We start from the raw sequence: 19,793 nt of genomic DNA, 5'->3' as shown, positions 1-19,793 counted from the left end.
ACGTCACGTTTCCCGAAGCAAGCATTCAATTATAATATGTTTTAACCAAAAATATAAAAAACTTTAGCTTAAAATCAATAATCTGATTATAAAACCATTTAAAGCGAGTAATAATGCTTTCAAAGGCATGAGTGACTATAAATGAACTTTTCTTGTCAATATATGGCTTTCGCGTCACGTTTCTCGAGGCAAACATTCAATTATATTCTGTTTTAATCAAAATTGTAAAAAAATTCAACTTAAAATCAATAATGAGATTATAAATCCATTTAAAGCCAGTAATAACGCTTTCGAAGGCATGAGTGACAATAAAAGAACTTTTCTTCTCAATGGATGGCTTTCGCTTCATGTTTTCTGAGGCAAACATTCAATTATATTCTGTTTTAACCAAAAATGTAAAAAAATTCAACTTAAAATCTATATTGAGACTATAAAAGCATTTAAAGCGAGTAATAAGGCTTCCGAAGGCATGACTGACTCTAAATAAATTTCTCTAGTCAATTGATGGCTTTCGCGTCAGGTTTCTCGAGGCAAACATTCAATTATATTCTGTTTTAACCAAAATTGTAAGAAAAATCAACTTAAAATCAATAATGAGATTATAAATCCGTTTAAAGCAAGTAATAGCGCTTTAAAAGGAATGAGTGACTATAAATGAACTTTTCTTCTCAATAGATGGCTTTTGCTTCACGTTTCCCGAGGCAAACATTCAATTATAATCTGTTTTAACCAAAAATGTAGGAATATTAAACTTAAAATCAATAATGAGATTATGAAACCATTTAAAACGAGTAAAAAAGGTTTCGAAGGCATGAGTGACTATAAATGCACTTTTTTTGTCAATGGATGACTTTCACGTCACGTTTCCCGAAGCAAACATTCAATTATAATCTGTTTTAACCAAAAATATAAAAAACTTCAGCTTAAAATTAATAATCTGATTATCAAACCATTTAAAGCGAGTAATAATGCTTTCAAAGGCATGAGTGACTATAAATGAACTTTTCTTGTCAATATATGGCTTTCGCGTCACGTTTCTCGAGGCAAACATTCAATTATATTCTGTTTTAATCAAAATTGTAAAAAAATTCAACTTAAAATCAATAATGAAATTATAAATCCATCTAAAGCCAGTAATAACGCTTTCGAAGGCATGAGTGACAATAAATGAACTTTTCTTCTCAATGGATGGCTTTCGCTTCATGTTTTCTGAGGCAAACATTCAATTATAATCTGTTTTAACCAAAAATGTAAAAATATTCAACTTAAAATCAATATTGAGACTATAAAAGCATTTAAAACGAGTAATAAGGCTTTCGAAGGCATGAGTGACTATAAATAAATTTCTCTAGTCAATGGATGGCTTTCGCGTCACGTTTCTCAAGGCAAACATTCAATTATATTCTGTTTTAACCAAAATTGTAAGAAAATTCAACTTAAAATCAATAATGAGATTTTAAATCCGTTTAAAGCAAGTAATAACGCTTTAAAAGGAATGAGTAACTGTAAATGAACTTTTCTTGTCAATAGATGGCTTTTGCTTCACGTTTCCCGAGGCAAATATTCAATTATAATCTGTTTTAACAAAAAATGTAGGAATATTAAACTTAAAATCAATAATGAGATTATGAAACTATTTAAAACGAGTAAATAGGGTGTCGAATGCATCAGCGACTATAAAATGGACTTTTATTGTCAAAGGATGGCTTTCGCTTCATGTTTCCCGAAGCAAACATTCAATTATAATCTGTTTTAACCAAAAATATAAAAAACTTCAGGTTAAAATCAATAATCTGCTCATAAAACCATTTAAAGCGAGTAATAATGCTTTCAAAGGCATGAGTGACTATAAATGAACTTTTCTTGTCAATAGATGGCTTTTGCTTCACGTTTCCTAAGGCAAACATTCAATTATAATCTGTTTTAACCAAAAATGTAGAAATATTCAACTTAAAATCAATAATGAGATTATGAAACCATTTAAAACGACGAAAAGGGTTTCGAAGGCATGAGTGTCTATAAATGGACTTTTTTTGTCAAAAGATGGCTTTCGCGTCACGGTTCCTGAAGCAAACATTCAACTATAATCTGTTTTAACTGAAAATATAAAAAACTTCAGCTCAAAATCAATAATCGGATTATAAAACCATTTAAAGCGAGTAATAATGCTTTCAAAGGCATGAGTTACTATAAATGAACTTTTCTTGTCAATAGATGACTTTCCCGTCACATTTCTCAAGGCAAACATTCAATTATATTCTGTTTTAACCGAAATTGTAAAAAAATTCAACTTAAAATCAATAATGAGATTATAAATCCATTTAAAGCCAGTAATAACGCTTTCGAAGGCATGAGTGACAATAAATGAACTTTTCTTCTCAATGGATGGCTTTCACTTCACGTTTTCTGAGGCAAACATTCAATTATAATCTGTTTTAAAAAAAATGTAAAAAATTCAACTTAAAATCAATATTGAGACTATAAAAGCATTTAAAGCGAATAATAAGGCTTTCGAAGGCAAGAGTGACTATAAATAAAATTCTCTGGTCAATGGATGGCTTTCGCGTAACGTTTCTCGAGGTAAACATTCAATTATATTCTGTTTTAACCAAAATTGTAAGAAAATTCAACTTAAAATCAATAATGAGATTATAAATCCGTTTAAAGCAAGTAATAACGCTTTAAAAGGAATGAGCAACTATAAATGAACTTTTCTTGTCAATAGATGGCTTTTGCTTCACGTTTCCCAAGGAAAACATTCAATTATAATCTGTTTTAACCAAAAATGTAGGAATATTCAACTTAAAATCAATAATGAGATTATGAAACTATTTAAAACGAGTAAATAGGGTTTCCAATGCATCAACGACTATAAATGGACTTTTATTGTCAAAGGATGGCTTTCGCTTCATGTTTCCCGAAGCAAACATTCAATTATAATCGGTTTTAACCAAAAATATAAAAAACTTCAGGTTAAAATCAATAATCTGATCATAAAACAATTTAAAGCGAGTAATAATGCTTTCAAAGGCATGAGTGACTATAAATGAACTTTTCTTGTCAATAGATGGCTTTTGCTTCACGTTTCCTAAGGCAAACATTCAATTATAATCTTTTTTAACCAAAAATGTAGGAATATTCAACTTAAAATCAATAATGAGATTATGAAACCATTTAAAACGAGTAAAAAGGGTTTCGAAGGCATGAGTGACTATAAATGGACTTTTTTTGTCAAAAGATGGCTTTCGCGTCACGGTTCCCGAAGCAAACATTCAATTATAATCTGTTTTAACTGAAAATATAAAAAACTTCAGCTCAAAATCAATAATCGGATTATAAAACCATTTAAAGCGAGTAATAATGCTTTCAATGGCATGAGTTACTATAAATGAACTTTTCTTGTCAATAGATGACTTTCGCGTCACGTTTATCGAGGCAAACATTCAATTATATTCTGTTTTAACCAAAATTATAAGAAAATTCAACTTAAAACCAATAATGAGAGTATAAATCCATTTAAAGCCAGTAATAACGCTTTCGAAGGCATGAGTGACAATAAATAAAAATGTCTTCTCAATTGATGGCTTTTGCTTCATGTTTTCTGAGGCAAACATTCAATTATAATTTGTTTTAACCAAAAATGTAAGAAAATTCAACTTTAAATCAATATTGAGACTATAAAAGCATTTAAAGCGAGTAATAAGGCTGCCGAAGGCATGAGTGACTATAAATAAACTTTTCTGGTCAATGGATGGCTTTCGCATCACGTTTCTCAAGGCAAACATTCAATTATATTCTGTTTTAACCAAAATTGTAAAAAAATTCAACTTAAAATCAATAATGAGATTATAAATCCATTTAAAGCTAGTAATAACGCTTTCGAAGGCATGAGTGACAATAAATGAACTTTTCTTCTCAATGGATGGCTTTCGCTTCACGTTTTCTGAGGCAAACATTCAATTATAATCTGTTTTAACCAAAAATATAAAAAAATTCAACTTAAAATCAATATTGAGACTATAAAAGCATTTAAAGCCAGTAATAACGCTTCTGAAGGCAAGAGTGACTACAAATAAACTTCTCGGTCAATGGATTGCTTTCGCGTCACGTTTCTAAAGGCAAACATTCAATTATATTGTGTTTTAAGCAAAATTGTAAGAAAATTCAACTTAAAATCAATAATGAGATTATAAATCCGTTTAAAGCAAGTAATAACGCTTTAAAAGGAATGAGTGACTATAAATGAACTTTTCTTGTCAATAGATGGTTTTGCTTCACCTTTCTCGAGGTAAACATTCAATTATAATCTGTTTTAACCAAAAATGTAGGAATATTCAACTTAAAATCGATAATGAGATTATGAAACCATTTAAAACAAGTAAAAAGGGTTTCGAAGGTATGAACAACTATAAATGGACTTTTTTTGTCAAAGGATGGCTTTCGCGTCACGTTACCCGAAGGAAACATTCAATTATAATCTGTTTTAACCAAAAATATAAAAAAACTTCAGCTTAAAATCAATAATCAGATTATAAAACCATTTAGAGCGAGTAATAATGCTTTCAAAGGCATAAGAGACTATAAATGAACTTTTCCTGTCAATAGATGATTTTCGCGTCACGTTTCTCAAGGCAAACATTTAATTATATTCTGTTTTAACCAAAATTGTAAGAAAATTCAACTTAAAACCAATAATGAGATTATAAATCCATTTAAAGCCAGTAATAACGCTTTCGAAGGCATGAGTGACAATAAATGAACTTTTCTTCTCAATGGATGGCTTTCGCTTCACGTTTCTCGAGGCAAACATTCAATTATCTTCTGTTTTAACCAAAATTGTAACAAAATTCAACTTAAAATCAATATTGAGACTATAAAAGCATTTAAAGCGAGTAATAAGGCTTCCGAAGGCATGAGTGACTGTAAATAAATTTCTCTGGTCAATGGATGGCTTTCGCGTCACGTTTCTCGAGGCAAACATTCAATTATATTCTGTTTTAACCAAAATTGTAAAAAAATTCAACTTAAAATCAATAATGAAATTATAAATCCATCTAAAGCCAGCAATAACGCTTTCGAAGGCATGAGCGACAATAAATGAACTTTTCTTCTCAATGGATGGCTTTCGCTTCACGTTTTCTGAGGCAAACATTCAATTATAATCTGTTTTAACCAAAAATGTAAAAAAATTCAACTTAAAATCAATATTGAGACTATAAAACTATTTAAAACGAGTAATAAGGCTTCCAAAGGCATGAGTGACTATAAATAAATTTCTCTGGTCAATGGATGGCTTTTGTGTCACGTTTCTCGAGGCAAACATTCAATTATATTCTTTTTTAACCAAAATTATAAGAAAATTCAACTTTCAATCAATAATGAGATTATAAATCCGTTTAAAGCAAGTAATAACGCTTTAAAAGGAATGAGTAACTGTAAATGAACTTTTCTTTTCAATAGATGGCTTTTGCTTCACGTTTCCCAAGGAAAACATTCAATTATAATCTGTTTTAACAAAAAATGTAGGAATATTAAACTTAAAATCAATAATGAGATTATAAAACTATTTAAAACGAGTAAATAGGGTTTCGAAGGCATCAGCGACTATAAATGGACTTTTATTGTCAAAGGATGGCTTTCGCTTCATGTTTCCCGAAGCAAACATTCAATTACAATCTGTTTTAACCAAAAATATAAAAAACTTCAGCTTAAAATCAATACTCTGATTATAAAACCATTTAAAGCGAGTAATAATGCTTTCAAAGGCATGAGTGACTATAAATGAACTTTTCTTGTCAATAGATGGCTTTTGCTTCACGTTTCCCAAGGAAAACATTCAATTATAATCTGTTTTAACCAAAAATGTAGGAATATTCAACTTAAAATCAATAATGAGATTATGAAACTATTTAAAACGAGTAAATAGGGTTTCGAATGCATCAGCGACTATAAATGGACTTTTATTGTCAAATGATGGCTTTCGCTTCATGTTTCCCGAAGTAAACATTCAATTATAATCTGTTTTAACCCAAAATATAAAAAACTTCAGCTTAAAATCAATAATCTGATCATAAAACCATTTAAAGCGAGTACAAATACTTTCAAAGGCATGAGTGACTATAAAAGAACTTTTCTTGTCAATAGATGGCTTTTGCTTCACGTTTCCTAAGGCAAACATTCAATTATAATATGTTTTAACCAAAAATGTAGGAATATTCAACTTAAAATCAATAATGAGATTATGAAACCGTTTAAAACGAGTAAAAAGGGTTTCGAAGGCATGAGTGACTATAAATGGACTTTTTTTGTCAAAAGATGGCTTTCGCGTCACGGTTCCTGAAGCAAACATTCAATTATAATCTGTTTTAGCTAAAAATATAAAAAACTTCAGCTCAAAATCAATAATCGGATTATAAAACCATTTAAAGCGAGTAATAATGCTTTCAAAGGCATGAGTTACTATAAATGAACTTTTCTTGTCAATGGATGGCTTTCGCGTCATGTTTCTCAAGGCAAACATTCAATTATATTCTGTTTTAACAAAAATTGTAAAAAAATTCAACTTGAAATCAATAATGAAATTATAAATCCATCTAAAGCCAGTAATAACGCTTTCGAAGGCATGAGTGACAATAAATGAACTTTTCTTCTCAATGGATGGCTTTCGCTTCACGTTTTCTGAGGCAAACATTCAATTATAATCTGTTTTAACCAAAAATGTAAAAAAATTCAACTTAAAATCAATATTGAGACTATAAAACTATTTAAAACGAGTAATAAGGCTTCCAAAGGCATGAGTGACTATAAATAAATTTCTCTGGTCAATGGATGGCTTTTGTGTCACGTTTCTCGAGGCAAACATTCAATTATATTCTGTTTTAACCAAAATGTTAAGAAAATTCAACTTTCAATCAATAATGAGATTATAAATCCGTTTAAAGCAAGTAATAACGCTTTAAAAGGAATGAGTAACTGTAAATGAACTTTTCTTTTCAATAGATGGCTTTTGCTTCACGTTTCCCAAGGAAAACATTCAATTATAATCTGTTTTAACAAAAAATGTAGGAATATTAAACTTAAAATCAATAATGAGATTATGAAACTATTTAAAACGAGTAAATAGGGTTTCGAAGGCATCAGCGACTATAAATGGACTTTTATTGTCAAATGATGGCTTTCGCTTCATGTTTCCCGAAGCAAACATTCAATTACAATTTGTTTTAACCAAAAATATAAAAAACTTCAGCTTAAAATCAATACTCTGATTATAAAACCATTTAAAGCGAGTAATAATGCTTTCAAAGGCATGAGTGACTATAAATGAACTTTTCTTGTCAATAGATGGCTTTTTCTTCACGTTTCCCGAGGCAAACATTCAATTATAATCTGTTTTAACCAAAAATGTAGGAATATTCAACTTAAAATCAATAATGAGATTATGAAACTATTTAAAACGAGTAAATAGGGTTCGAATGCATCAGTGACTATAAATGGACTTTTATTGTCAAAGGATAGCTTTCGCTTCATGTTTCCCGAAGCAAACATTCAATTATAATCTGTTTTAACCAAAAATATAAAAAACTTCAGGTTAAAATCAATAATCTGATCATAAAACCATTTAAAGCGAGTAATAATGCTTTCAAAGGCATGAGTGACTATAAATGAACTTTTCTTGTCAATAGATGGCTTTTGCTTCACGTTTCCTAAGGCAAACATTCAATTATAATCTGTTTTAACCAAAAATGTAGGAATATTCAACTTAAAATCAATAATGAGATTACGAAACCATTTAAAACGACTAAAAGGGTTTCGAAGGCATGAGTGACTATAAATGGACTTTTTTTTGTCAAAAGATGGCTTTCGCGTCACGGTTCCCGAAGCAAACATTCAATTATAATCTTTTTTAACTGAAAATATAAAAAACTTCAGCTCAAAATCAATAATCGGATTATAAAACCATTTAAAGCGAGTAATAATGCTTTCAAAGGCATGAGTTACTATAAATGAACTTTTCTTGTCAATAGATGACTTTCGCGTCACGTTTCTCGAGGCAAACATTCAATTATATTCTGTTTTAACCAAAATTATAAGAAAATTCAACTTAAAACCAATAATGAGATTATAAATCCATTTAAAGCCAGTAATAACGCTTTCGAAGGCATGAGTGACAATAAATAAAAATGTCTTCTCAATTGATGGCTTTTGCTTCATGTTTTCTGAGGCAAACATTGAATTATAATTTGTTTTAACCAAAAATGTAAGAAAATTCAACATTAAATCAATATTGAGACTATAAAAGCATTTAAAGCGAGTAATAAGGCTGCCGAAGGCATGAGTGACTATAAATAAGCTTTTCTGGTCAATGGATGGCTTTCGCATCACGTTTCTCGAGGCAAACATTCAATTATATTCTGTTTAAACCAAAATTGTAAAAAAATTCAACTTAAAATCAATAATGAGATTATAAATCCATTTAAAGCTAGTAATAACGCTTTCGAAGGCATGAGTGAGAATAAATGAACTTTTCTTCTCAATGGATGGCTTTCGCTTCACGTTTTCTGAGGCAAACATTCAATTATAATCTGTTTTAACCAAAAATGTAAAAAAATTCAACTTAAAATCAATATTGAGACTATAAAAGCATTTAAAGCGAGTAATAAGGCTTCTGAAGGCAAGAGTGACTACAAATAAACTTCTCGGTCAATGGATGGCTTTCGCGTCACGTTTCTAAAGGCAAACATTCAATTATATTGTGTTTTAAGCAAAATTGTAAGAAAATTCAACGTAAAATCAATAATGAGATTATAAATCCGTTTAAAGCAAGTAATAACGCTTTAAAAGGAATGAGTGACTATAAATGAACTTTTTCTGTCAATAGATGGCTTTTGCTTCACCTTTCTCGAGATAAACATTCAATTATAATCTGTTTTAACCAAAAATGTAGGAATATTCAACTTAAAATCGATAATGAGATTATGAAACCATTTAAAACGAGTAAAAAGGGTTTCGAAGGTATGAGCAACTATAAATGGACTTTTTTTGTCAAAGGATGGCTTTTGCGTCACGTTACCCGAAGGAAACATTCAATTATAATATGTTTTAACTAAAAATATAAAAAACTTCAGCTTAAAATCAATAATCAGATTATAAAACCATTTAAAGCGAGTAATAATGCTTTCAAAGGCATGAGAGACTATAAATGAACTTTTCTTGCCAATAGATGATTTTCGCGTCACGTTTCTCAAGGCAAACATTTAATTATATTCTTTTTTAACCAAAATTGTAAGAAAATTCAACTTAAAACCAATAATGAGATTATAAATCCATTTAAAGCCAGTAATAACGCTTTCGAAGGAATGAGTGACAATAAATGAACTTTTCTTCTCAATGGATGGCTTTCGCTTCACGTTTCTGGAGGCAAACATTCAATTATCTTCTGTTTTAACCAAAATTGTAACAAAATTCAACTTAAAATCAATATTGAGACTATAAAAGTATTTAAAGCGAGTAATAAGGCTTCCGAAGGCATGAGTGACTGTAAATAAATTTCTCTGGTCAATGGATGGCTTTCGCGTCACGTTTCTCGAGGTAAACATTCAATTATATTCTGTTTTAACCAAAATTGTAAAAAAATTCAACTTAAAATCAATAATGAAATTATAAATCCATCTAAAGCCAGTAATAACGCTTTCGAAGGCATGAGCGACAATAAATGAACTTTTCTTCTCAATGGATGGCTTTCGCTTCACGTTTTCCGAGGCAAACATTCAATTATAATCTGTTTTAACCAAAAACGTAAAAATATTCAACTTAAAATCAATATTGAGACTATAAAAGTATTTAAAGCGAGTAATAAGGCTTCCAAAGGCATGAGTGATTATAAATAAATTTCTTTTGGTCAATGGATGGCTTTTGTGTCACGTTTCTCGAGGCAAACATTCAATTATATTCTGTTTTAACCAAAATTGTAAGACAATTCAACCTAAAATCAATAATGAGATTATAAATCCGTTTAAAGCAAGTAATAACGCTTTAAAAGAAATGAGTAACTGTAAATGAACTTTTCTTGTCAATAGATGGCTTTTGCTTCACGTTTCCCGAGGCAAACATTCAATTATAATCTGTTTTAACAAAAAAATGTAGGAATATTAAACTTAAAATCAATAATGAGATTATGAAACTATTTAAAACGAGTAAATAGGGTTTCGAAAGCATCAGCGACTATAAATGGACTTTTATTGTCAAAGGATGTCTTTCGCTTCATGTTTCCCGAAGCAAACATTCAATTACAATATGTTTTAACCTAAAATATAAAAAACTTCAGCTTAAAATCAATACTCTGATTATAAAATCATTTAAAGCGAGTAATAATGCTTTCAAAGGCATGAGTGACTATAAATGAACTTTTCTTGTCAATAGATGGCTTTTGCTTCACGTTTCCCAAGGCAAATATTCAATTATAATCTGTTTTAACCAAAAATGTAGGAATATTCAACTTAAAATCAATAATGAGATTATGAAACTATTGAAAATGAGTAAATAGGGTTTCGAATGCATCAGCGACTATAAATGGATTTTTATTGTCAAATGATGGCTTTCGCTTCATGTTTCCCGAAGTAAACATTCAATTATAATCTGTTTTAACCAAAAATATAAAAAACTTCAGCTTAAAATCAATAATCTGATCATAAAACCATTTAAAGCGAGTACAAATACTTTCAAAGGCATGAGTGACTATAAATGAACTTTTCTTGTCAATAGATGGCTTTTGCTTCACGTTTCCTAAGGCAAACATTCAATTATAATATGTTTTAACCAAAAATGTAGGAATATTCAACTTAAAATCAATAATGAGATTATGAAACCGTTTAAAACGAGTAAAAAGGGTTTCGAAGGCATGAGTGACTATAAATGGACTTTTTTTGTCAAAAGATGGCTTTCGCGTCACGGTTCCTGAAGCAAACATTCAGTTATAATCTGTTTTAGCTAAAAATATAAAAAACTTCAGCTCAAAATCAATAATCGGATTATAAAACCATTTAAAGCGAGTAATAATGCTTTCAAAGGCATGAGTTACTATAAATGAACTTTTCTTGTCAATGGATGGCTTTCGCGTCACTTTTCTCAAGGCAAACATTCAATTATATTCTGTTTTAACCAAAATTGTAAAAAAATTCAACTTGAAATCAATAATGAAATTATAAATCCATCTAAAGCCAGTAATAACGCTTTCGAAGGCATGAGTGACAATAAATGAACTTTTCTTCTCAATGGATGGCTTTCGCTTCACGTTTTCTGAGGCAAACATTCAATTATAATCTGTTTTAACCAAAAATGTAAAAAAATTCAACTTAAAATCAATATTGAGACTATAAAAGCATTTAAAGCGAGTAATAAGGCTTTCGAAGGCATGAGTGACTATAAATAAATTTCTCTGGTCAATGGATGGCTTTCGTGTCACGTTTCTCGAGGTAAACATTCAATTATATTCTGTTTTAACCAAAATTGTAAGAAAATTCAACTTAAAATCAATAATGAGATTATAAATCCGTTTAAAGCAAGTAATAACGCTTTAAAAGGAATGAGTAACTATAAATGAACTTTTCTTGTCAATAGATGGCTTTTGCTTCACGTTTCCCGAGGCAAACATTTAATTATAATCTATTTTAACAAAAAATGTAGGAATATTAAACTTAAAATCAATAATGAGATTATGAAACTATTTAAAACGAGTAAATAGGGTTTCGAAGCCATCAGCGACTATAAATGGACTTTTATTGTCAAAGGATGGCTTTCGCTTCATGTTTCCCGAAGCAAACATTCAATTATAATCTGTTTTAACCAAAAATATAAAAAACTTCAGCTTAAAATCAATAATCTGATTATAAAACCATTTAAAGCGAGTAATAATGCTTTCAAAGGCATGAGTGACTATAAATGAACTTTTCTCGTCAATAGATGGCTTTCGCGTCACGTTTCTCGAGGCAAACATTCAATTATATTGTGTTTTAAGCAAAATTGTAAGAAAATTCAACTTAAAACCAATAATGAGATTATAAATCCAATTAAAGCTAGTAATAACGCTTTCGAAAGCATGAGTGACAATAAATAAAAATTTCTTCTCAATCGATGGCTTTTGCTTCATGTTTTCTGAAGCAAACATTCAATTATAATTTGCTTTAACCAAAAATGTAAGAAAATTCTACTTGAAATCAATACTGAGACTATAAAAGCATTTAAAGCGAGTAATAAGGCTGCCGAAGGCATGAGTGACTATAAATAAACTTTTCTGGTCAATTGATGGCTTTCGCGTCACGTTTCTCGAGGCAAACATTCAATTATATTCTGTTTTAATCAAAATTATAAAAAAATTCAACTTAAAATCAATAATGAGATTATAAATCCATTTAAAGCTAGTAATAACGCTTTCGAAGGCATGAGTGACAATAAATGAACTTTTCTTCTCAATGGATGGCTTTCGCTTCATGTTTTCTGAGCCAAACATTCAATTATATTCTGTTTTAACCAAAAATGTAAAAAAATTCAACTTAAAATCAATATTGAGACTATAAAAGCATTTAAAGCGTGTAATAAAGCTTCCGAAGGCATGAGTGACTATAAATAAACTTCTCTGGTCAATTGATGGCTTTCGCGTCAGGTTTCTCGAGGCATACATTCAATTATATTCTGTTTTAACCAAAATTGTAAGAAAAATCAACTTAAAATCAATAATGAGATTATAAATCCGTTTAAAGCAAGTAATAGCGTTTTAAAAGGAATGAGTGACTATAAATGAACTTTTCTTGCAATAGATGGCTTTTGCTTCACGTTTCCCGAGGTAAAAAATCAATTATAATCTGTTTTAACCAAAAATGTAGGAATATTAAACTTAAAATCAATAATGAGATTATGAATCCATTTAAAACGAGTAAAAAAGGTTTCGAAGGCATGAGTGATTATAAATGGACTTTTTTTGTCAATGGATGGCTTTCACGTCACGTTTCCCGAAGCAAACATTCAATTATAATATGTTTTAACCAAAAATATAAAAAACTTCAGCTTAAAATCAATAATCTGATTATAAAACCATTTAAAGCGAGTAATAATGCTTTCAAAGGCATGAGTGACTATAAATGAACTTTTCTTGTCAATATATGGCTTTCGTGTCACGTTTCTCGAGGCAAACATTCAATTATATTCTGTTTTAATCAAAATTGTAAAAAAATTCAACTTTAAATCAATAATGAGATTATAAATCCATTTAAAGCCAGTAATAACGCTTTCGAAGGCATGAGTGACAATAAATGAACTTTTCTTCTCAATGGATGGCTTTCGTTTCATGTTTTCTGAGGCAAACATTCAATTATATTATGTTTTAACCAAAAATGTAAAAAATTCAACTTAAAATCAATATTGAGACTATAAAAGCATTTAAAGCGAGTAATAATGCTTTCGAAGGCATGACTGACTATAAATAAACTTATCTAGTCAATTGATGGCTTTCGCGTCAGGTTTCTCGAGGCAAACATTCAATTATATTCTGTTTTAACCAAAATTGTAAGAAAAATCAACTTAAAATCAATAATGAGATTATAAATCCGTTTAAAGCAAGTAATAGCGCTTTAAAAGGAATGAGTGACTATAAATGAACTTTTCTTGTCAATAGATGGCTTTTGCTTCACGTTTCCCGAGGCAAACATTCAATTATAATCTGTTTTAACCAAAAATGTAGGAATATTAAACTTAAAATCAATAATGAGATTATGAAACCATTTAAAACGAGTAAAAAAGGTTTCGAAGGCATGAGTGACTATAAATGCACTTTTGTTGTCAATGGATGGCTTTCACGTCACGTTTCCCGAAGCAAACATTCAATTATAATCTGTTTTAACCAAAAATATAAAAAACTTCAGCTTAAAATTAATAATCTGATTATAAAACCATTTAAAGCGAGTAATAATGCTTTCAAAGGCATGAGTGACTATAAATGAACTTTTCTTGTCAATATATGGCTTTCGCGTCACGTTTCTCGAGGCAAACATTCAATTATATTCTGTTTTAACCAAAATTGTAAAAAAATTCAACTTAAAATCAATAATGAAATTATAAATCCATCTAAAGCCAGTAATAACGCTTTCGAAGGCATGAGTGACAATAAATGAACTTTTCTTCTCAATGGATGGCTTTCGCTTCACTTTTTTTGAGGCAAACATTCAATTATAATCTGTTTTAACCAAAAATGTAAAAACATTCAACTTAAAATCAATATTGAGACTATAAAAGCATTTAAAGCGAGTAATAAGGCTTTCGAAGGCATGAGTGACTATAAATAAATTTCTCTAGTCAATGGATGGCTTTCGCGTCACGTTTCTCGAGGCAAACATTCAATTATATTCTGTTTTAACCAAAATTGTAAGAAAATTCAACTTAAATTCAATAATGAGATTATAAATCCGTTTAAAGCAAGTAATAACGCTTTAAAATGAATGAGTAACTATAAATGAACTTTTCTTGTCAATAGATGGCTTTTGCTTCACGTTTCCCGAGGTAAACATTCAATTATAATCTGTTTTAACAAAAAATGTAGGAATATTAAACTTAAAATCAATAATGAGATTATGAAACTATTTAAAACGAGTAAATAGGGTTTCGAAGGCATTAGCGACTATAAATAGACTTTTATTGTCAAAGGATGGCTTTCGCTTCATGTTTCCCGAAGCAAACATTCAATTATAATCTGTTTTAACCAAAAATATAAAAAACTTCAGCTTAAAATCAATAATATGATTATAAAACCATTTAAAGCGAGTAATAATGCTTTCAAAGGCATGAGTGACTATAAATGAACTTTTCTCGTCAATAGATGGCTTTAGCGTCACGTTTCTCGAGGCAAACATTCAATTATATTCTGTTTTAACCAAATTTATAAGAAAATTCAACTTAAAACCAATAATGAGATTATAAATCCATTTAAAGCCAGTAATAACGCTTTCGAAGGCATGAGTGACAATAAATAAAAATTTCTTCTCAATCGATGGCTTTTGCTTCATGTTTTCTGAAGCAAACATTCAATTATAATTTGCTTTAACCAAAAATGTAAGAAAATTCTACTTGAAATCAATATTGAGACTATAAAAGCATTTAAAGCGAGTAATAAGGCTGTCGAAGGCATGAGTGACTGTAAATAAACTTTTCTGGTCAATGGATGGCTTTCGCGTCACGTTTCTCGAGGCAAACATTCAATTATATTCTGTTTTAATCAAAATTGTAAAAAAATTCAAATTAAAATAAATAATGAGATTATAAATCCATTTAAAGCCAGTAATAACGCTTTCGAAGGCGTAAGTGACAATAAATGAACTTTTCTTCTCAATGGATGGCTTTCGCTTCATGTTTTCTGAGGCAAACATTCAATTATATTCTGTTTTAACCAAAAATGTAAAAAAATTCAACTTAAAATCAATATTGAGACTATAAAAGCATTTAAAGCGAGTAATAAGGCTTCCGAAGGCATGAGTGACTATAAATAAACTTCTCTGCTCAATTGATGGCTTTCGCGTCAGGTTTCTCGAGGCAAACATTCAATTATATTCTGTTTTAACCAAAATTGTAAGAAAAATCAACTTAAAATCAATAATGAGATTATAAATCCGTTTAAAGCAAGTAATAGCGCTTTAAAAGGAATGAGTGACTATAAATGAACTTTTTTTGTCAATAGATGGCTTTTGCTTCACGTTTCCCGAGGCAAACATTCAATTATAATCTGTTTTAACCAAAAATGTAGGAGTATTAAACTTAAAATCAATAATGAGATTATGAAACCATTTAAAACGAGTAAAAAAGGTTTCGAAGGCATGAGCGACTATAAATGGACTTTTTTTGTCAATGGATGGCTTTCACGTCACGTTTCCCGACGCAAACATTCAATTATAATCTGTTTCAACGAAAAATATAAAAAACTTCAGCTTAAAATCAATAATCAGATTATAAAACCATTTAAAGCGAGTAATAATGCTTTCAAAGGCATGAGAGACTATAAATGAACTTTTCTTGCCAATAGATGATTTTCGCGTCACGTTTCTCAAGGCAAACATTTAATTATATTCTTTTTTAACCAAAATTGTAAGAAAATTCAACTTAAAACCAATAATGAGATTATAAATCCATTTAAAGCCAGTAATAACGCTTTCGAAGGAATGAGTGACAATAAATGAACTTTTCTTCTCAATGGATGGCTTTCGCTTCACGTTTCTGGAGGCAAACATTCAATTATCTTCTGTTTTAACCAAAATTGTAACAAAATTCAACTTAAAATCAATATTGAGACTATAAAAGTATTTAAAGCGAGTAATAAGGCTTCCGAAGGCATGAGTGACTGTAAATAAATTTCTCTGGTCAATGGATGGCTTTCGCGTCACGTTTCTCGAGGTAAACATTCAATTATATTCTGTTTTAACCAAAATTGTAAAAAAATTCAACTTAAAATCAATAATGAAATTATAAATCCATCTAAAGCCAGTAATAACGCTTTCGAAGGCATGAGCGACAATAAATGAACTTTTCTTCTCAATGGATGGCTTTCGCTTCACGTTTTCCGAGGCAAACATTCAATTATAATCTGTTTTAACCAAAAACGTAAAAATATTCAACTTAAAATCAATATTGAGACTATAAAAGTATTTAAAGCGAGTAATAAGGCTTCCAAAGGCATGAGTGATTATAAATAAATTTCTTTTGGTCAATGGATGGCTTTTGTGTCACGTTTCTCGAGGCAAACATTCAATTATATTCTGTTTTAACCAAAATTGTAAGACAATTCAACCTAAAATCAATAATGAGATTATAAATCCGTTTAAAGCAAGTAATAACGCTTTAAAAGAAATGAGTAACTGTAAATGAACTTTTCTTGTCAATAGATGGCTTTTGCTTCACGTTTCCCGAGGCAAACATTCAATTATAATCTGTTTTAACAAAAAAATGTAGGAATATTAAACTTAAAATCAATAATGAGATTATGAAACTATTTAAAACGAGTAAATAGGGTTTCGAAAGCATCAGCGACTATAAATGGACTTTTATTGTCAAAGGATGTCTTTCGCTTCATGTTTCCCGAAGCAAACATTCAATTACAATATGTTTTAACCTAAAATATAAAAAACTTCAGCTTAAAATCAATACTCTGATTATAAAATCATTTAAAGCGAGTAATAATGCTTTCAAAGGCATGAGTGACTATAAATGAACTTTTCTTGTCAATAGATGGCTTTTGCTTCACGTTTCCCAAGGCAAATATTCAATTATAATCTGTTTTAACCAAAAATGTAGGAATATTCAACTTAAAATCAATAATGAGATTATGAAACTATTGAAAACGAGTAAATAGGGTTTCGAATGCATCAGCGACTATAAATGGATTTTTATTGTCAAATGATGGCTTTCGCTTCATGTTTCCCGAAGTAAACATTCAATTATAATCTGTTTTAACCAAAAATATAAAAAACTTCAGCTTAAAATCAATAATCTGATCATAAAACCATTTAAAGCGAGTACAAATACTTTCAAAGGCATGAGTGACTATAAATGAACTTTTCTTGTCAATAGATGGCTTTTGCTTCACGTTTCCTAAGGCAAACATTCAATTATAATATGTTTTAACCAAAAATGTAGGAATATTCAACTTAAAATCAATAATGAGATTATGAAACCGTTTAAAACGAGTAAAAAGGGTTTCGAAGGCATGAGTGACTATAAATGGACTTTTTTTGTCAAAAGATGGCTTTCGCGTCACGGTTCCTGAAGCAAACATTCAGTTATAATCTGTTTTAGCTAAAAATATAAAAAACTTCAGCTCAAAATCAATAATCGGATTATAAAACCATTTAAAGCGAGTAATAATGCTTTCAAAGGCATGAGTTACTATAAATGAACTTTTCTTGTCAATGGATGGCTTTCGCGTCACTTTTCTCAAGGCAAACATTCAATTATATTCTGTTTTAACCAAAATTGTAAAAAAATTCAACTTGAAATCAATAATGAAATTATAAATCCATCTAAAGCCAGTAATAACGCTTTCGAAGGCATGAGTGACAATAAATGAACTTTTCTTCTCAATGGATGGCTTTCGCTTCACGTTTTCTGAGGCAAACATTCAATTATAATCTGTTTTAACCAAAAATGTAAAAAAATTCAACTTAAAATCAATATTGAGACTATAAAAGCATTTAAAGCGAGTAATAAGGCTTTCGAAGACATGAGTGACTATAAATAAATTTCTCTGGTCAATGGATGGCTTTCGTGTCACGTTTCTCGAGGTAAACATTCAATTATATTCTGTTTTAACCAAAATTGTAAGAAAATTCAACTTAAAATCAATAATGAGATTATAAATCCGTTTAAAGCAAGTAATAACGCTTTAAAAGGAATGAGTAACTATAAATGAACTTTTCTTGTCAATAGATGGCTTTTGCTTCACGTTTCCCGAGGCAAACATTCAATTATAATCTATTTTAACAAAAAATGTAGGAATATTAAACTTAAAATCAATAATGAGATTATGAAACTATTTAAAACGAGTAAATAGGGTTTCGAAGCCATCAGCGACTATAAATGGACTTTTATTGTCAAAGGATGGCTTTCGCTTCATGTTTCCCGAAGCAAACATTCAATTATAATCTGTTTTAACCAAAAATATAAAAAACTTCAGCTTAAAATCAATAATCTGATTATAAAACCATTTAAAGCGAGTAATAATGCTTTCAAAGGCATGAGTGACTATAAATGAACTTTTCTCGTCAATAGATGGCTTTCGCGTCACGTTTCTCGAGGCAAACATTCAATTATATTGTGTTTTAAGCAAAATTGTAAGAAAATTCAACTTAAAACCAATAATGAGATTATAAATCCAATTAAAGCTAGTAATAACGCTTTCGAAGGCATGAGTGACAATAAATAAAAATTTCTTCTCAATCGATGGCTTTTGCTTCATGTTTTCTGAAGCAAACATTCAATTATAATTTGCTTTAACCAAAAATGTAAGAAAATTCTACTTGAAATCAATACTGAGACTATAAAAGCATTTAAAGCGAGTAATAAGGCTGCCGAAGGCATGAGTGACTATAAATAAACTTTTCTGGTCAATTGATGGCTTTCGCGTCACGTTTCTCGAGGCAAACATTCAATTATATTCTGTTTTAATCAAAATTATAAAAAAATTCAACTTAAAATCAATAATGAGATTATAAATCCATTTAAAGCTAGTAATAACGCTTTCGAAGGCATGAGTGACAATAAATGAACTTTTCTTCTCAATGGATGGCTTTCGCTTCATGTTTTCTGAGCCAAACATTCAATTATATTCTGTTTTAACCAAAAATGTAAAAAAATTCAACTTAAAATCAATATTGAGACTATAAAAGCATTTAAAGCGTGTAATAAGGCTTCCGAAGGCATGAGTGACTATAAATAAACTTCTCTGGTCAATTGATGGCTTTCCCGTCAGGTTTCTCGAGGCATACATTCAATTATATTCTGTTTTAACCAAAATTGTAAGAAAAATCAACTTAAAATCAATAATGAGATTATAAATCCGTTTAAAGCAAGTAATAGCGTTTTAAAAGGAATGAGTGACTATAAATGAACTTTTCTTGCAATAGATGGCTTTTGCTTCACGTTTCCCGAGGTAAAAAATCAATTATAATCTGTTTTAACCAAAAATGTAGGAATATTAAACTTAAAATCAATAATGAGATTATGAATCCATTTAAAACGAGTAAAAAAGGTTTCGAAGGCATGAG

Source organism: Theobroma cacao, chromosome 9 (genome assembly GCF_053813885.1).
Source record: "Theobroma cacao isolate CCN51 chromosome 9, ASM5381388v1, whole genome shotgun sequence".
NCBI lineage: Eukaryota > Viridiplantae > Streptophyta > Magnoliopsida > Malvales > Malvaceae > Theobroma > Theobroma cacao.
The sequence above is the reverse complement of the archived record's forward strand: the minus strand, read 5'-3'. Positions refer to the sequence as shown.